At 52.1% G+C, this 3,850-nt stretch overlaps 2 pseudogenes; one reads left to right on the forward strand and one right to left on the reverse strand.

Annotated features, from left to right (window-relative positions):
- Positions 1–514: 514 nt before the first annotated feature.
- LOC116547218 lies at positions 515–2,192 on the reverse strand (annotated as a pseudogene).
- LOC116547219 lies at positions 2,191–3,847 on the forward strand (annotated as a pseudogene).
- Positions 3,848–3,850: the final 3 nt, after the last annotated feature.

Here is a 3,850-nt window from a genome sequence, read left to right on the forward strand (position 1 = left end):
TTCCAAAGCATTATGTACAATTTTAATTAGAATATAATGTGAGATGATATAACATACTTTTTGTATATATAAAATGAAGTCAATGACTTAAGAACATTATCTGCAGCAATGAGGTTGAGGGGACATTTTATAATATCATTACACATATAAAGTAGAATGGTTCAACTGTTTAGTGCTTGATAGGGAGGAATCATGATAAAAAGGTCAATATGAAATCATTTGATTATAGTAGCAATATCTAACATTTGAAATGCATCCATGCTCTTTTGCATAATCATATGAGAGTCAAGTATATTCTCACACCTGATATAACTGCTATTGCAAAGGAAATATACTGTTGTCTTATTTTCCAAGAGATATACATACACAGAGTAATATTTTTTTCCAGGGAACTTGTGCAAACCAACATAAGATCTAAATTCTTCACCTAATATATACACTGTGAGAAGCCTCTTCAGATTTATTTTTTGAAGTCTGAAATGCTGGCGCTTTCCAATCAGGCAACATTTCTTCATTCCTGTCACCTGGCTCAGAGCTGCTGTTGACTACAGGCTTAGAGCAGCAGACATGATTTCTTTTTAGGATTCTTCTTTTCCACTGGTGTTTTTCTATTAATCTGTCTGACCGAGTCATAAAACATCTCATTAACATTGAGCTTTGACTTTGCAGAAGTTTCTACAAAGGTGCAGTTACACCACTGTCTTGCCAAATTCCGGCCCTGTTCTTTGCCATCTACTCGCTCATCTTCCAGGTCACATTTATTGCCAACCAAAATCATTGGAACATCTTCTGTGCCCTTAACCCATAAAATCTATTCTCTCAGGTCCTGTAAGGCATTAAATGTGGATTGAGCTATAATAGAATATACTAGTGTTAAACCTTGTCCATTCTTCATATACAAATTCCTAATCGCTGTAAATTGCTCTGTCTCTGCAATATCCAAGATTTCTAGCATTCACTGTTGTTGATCCACTTCAACTTGCTTTCTTTAGAAAATTTCTATCATTAGGTCATATTTAAAAAAAAAAAAATGGCTCACGCCTGTAATCCCAGCACTTTGGGAGGCCGAGGCGGGTGGAACACGAGGTCAAGAGATCGAGACCATCCTGGTCAACATGGTGAAACCCCGACTCTACTAAAAATACAAAAAATTAGCTGGGCATGGTGGCGCGTGCCTGTAATCCCAGCGACTCGGGAGGCTGAGGCAGGAGAATTGCCTGAACCCAGGAGGCGGAGGTTGCAGTGAGCCGAGATCGCGCCATTGCACTCCAGCCTGGATAACAAGAGCGAAACTCTGTCTCAAAAAAAAAAAAAAAAAAAAAATTCCCTGAGCAAACTGAACTGTCAGAGCAGATTTCCCAATGCCTCCTGACCTAAGGACCACTAGCTTGGACTCACACAGGATGTGGTCTGTTTAAATACTGACGATCCCTCCTCTTTTCTTTGAGCCACTGCTCCCCTTTCAATCCATCTCAGGGCTTTCAGATCCTGTCTCTTTTTTCTCTTCTCCCTCACAATTGTCCCTAATTTAATGGACTTTCCTTCCTCCACCAATCTTCTCTCCTTTCCTGTCATCACTCTTTTTAATCTCACAAATCTTCCAGATTAGTTTAAATAGGGATTGAGGAAAGAGGAAGGCCAGGCATTGTGGTTCCCTCTGGGTGTGTGTCTGGTGTGTGGATCCCAGGCCTGCTCTTAGATTACCTGAGTCATCTGGGGCTGGTTCCTTGATTCCCCGCTTCACCCTTTCATGGTCACATGAAAACAAGAAAAATCAACCTCAATTTCTCTTTAAGTTTTGTGTAAAGATAAACACCAATAGCCCCTCTCCAAGCCCGAGCCTCCTTCAGGCCACTGCTGGGCCGCAGGCTGGACGCCCAGGGCGGCCCGCAGGAGGAAGCGCGCCCTGCCGCGGCACGGGAGCTTCCCAGACGCCGAGTCGGGAGCGCCAGCCGCGGGGTCCGCTCGCGCCCCTGTTCCGCAGGTGTGCGGGGCTTGCGACCAGCCCAGGCCGCCGCGCGTTTCCACCCCGCCCGGAGGCCCCGGGCCTAGCTCTTCGCCAGGCTCCGGCCCCGCCGCGCCCCCTCCAAGTCCCCCGTGCGCCGCTGCCGCCGCCAGCGCGTATCCTAAGCCGGTTGCCCGCGCCGCGGGCTGCCGGGGAGGTTGGGGCGAGGCGGGCCGGGATGCGCCATGGCCTTGGCCCGGCTGGGCTCGTGGCTCGGGAAGGTGCAGTGGCTCGCGCTGGTGTCGCTCTTCGTCGCGGCCCTGGCCAAGGTGGGCCTGTACCCGGCGCAGCGGGCGCTGGCCAGGGCGTGACACCAGCCCCGGCGGCGGGCGCTGGAATCTGGCGAGGGGCCGCGCCCTGGGTCCGACGCGCTGCTCTCCTGGATCCTGACGCTGGGCAGCTGGAGGAGCCAGCGGTAGACGGTCTGGGTGACCGCCCTGAGCGAGGAGGCGGAGAGGAAAGGGGGCCCGCCTTTCCTGTCCTCGAGGAGGACCCGCGAGGAGGACCGGCCAACCCCTGGAGTTGGCGGTGGAGGCGGTCTCCAGTGTGCTCAGCTGGAGTTCCACCTGAAAGAGAAGAGAGAGAACCTCCAGATTAGCTGGTCCTTCGTGAGTGTGCCGGAAATGGCCGTTATTATCCAGTCCAAAGCACTGGGGAGGACCAGGTGGCCTAGACGCGCACGGTGTCAGACACTCTGAAGGAGCTCTTGAAGCATTTGGTTGGTTCTGCCTCTCCGTCAGTGCTTCTGATCACCAAGCCCACGAATGTACAGGAAGCTCAAACTTAAGAGTGTGCTCCTTCTACTGCTCAGGAATCCTGTCCTCCCAAACCTCCCAGGGCTCACGAGCTAAAGCTGCTGGTGAGGAATATCCGCGCCTTCCTGCTCAGCGAGCCCGATGCTTCAGGCCACGTTAACAGTGTGCGTCGTGCAGCTGAACGATCCCCTTCAGAGGTTCTCCAGCACCCTGACGAAAAACACCACGGACCTCACGAGGGAAGAGGAATTCACCTTCGAGTTGAATGCCAAGTCGAAGGAGTTACACCTGCAGATTTCAGAGGCTGGGCGATCCTCAGAAGGTCTGCTGGCGACGGCGACAGTTCCTTTGGATTTATTTAAGAAGCAGCCTTCTGGACCACAGAATTTCCTGCGGACCAGCGGGTCTGCCTGCTGCTGCTCGGTGCTAGCCTCCGCCACGGCAGAGTTTACTTATGTGGAACCTGGTGAATTGAAGTCCTTGCCCATCCCTCCCTCTATTCCTGCTGCAAAAATAGAAAAGGACCGCACTGTGATGCCCTGTGGGTCTGTGGTCACTACTGTCACCGCTGTGAAGACCAAGCCTCGCGTCCACATGGGGAGGGCGTCCCCGCTGAGCTCTAAGACGCCAGTGAAGACTCCCATCAAAGTGAAGGTGATCGAGAAGGACATCTCTGTCCAGGCCATCTCCTGCAGCAGTGCGCCCGTCAGCAAAACGCTCTCTTCTTCAGACACAGAATTGTTGGTGTTGAATGGTTCGGATCCAGCGGCTGAAGTTGCTATTCGACAACTCAGCGAAGCTTCAAAGCTGAAACTCAAGTCGCCACGAAACAAAAGCACTATTATCATATCAGGGATCTCCAAGACCTCACTATCCCAGGACCACGGTGCTGCCCTGATGCAGGACTATGCAGCCTCCGTGGACAGCGCCCACCAGAGGGACGCCCCGTCCCATCCGGAGGCGGCCGCAGCCTCTGCCCTGCCTGAGGAAGCCGAGTCAGCCCAGGCACCCTCTGCCCCTAATCCCCAGAAGGACGAACTAGACTTCTGGTACTTGGAAAAGGAACCCCTGGCTGCGGCCTGGAGCCGCC

This window comes from Sapajus apella, unplaced genomic scaffold, assembly GCF_009761245.1.
Source record: "Sapajus apella isolate SASKATOON/1434 unplaced genomic scaffold, GSC_monkey_1.0 scaffold2383, whole genome shotgun sequence".
Lineage (NCBI taxonomy): Eukaryota > Metazoa > Chordata > Mammalia > Primates > Cebidae > Sapajus > Sapajus apella.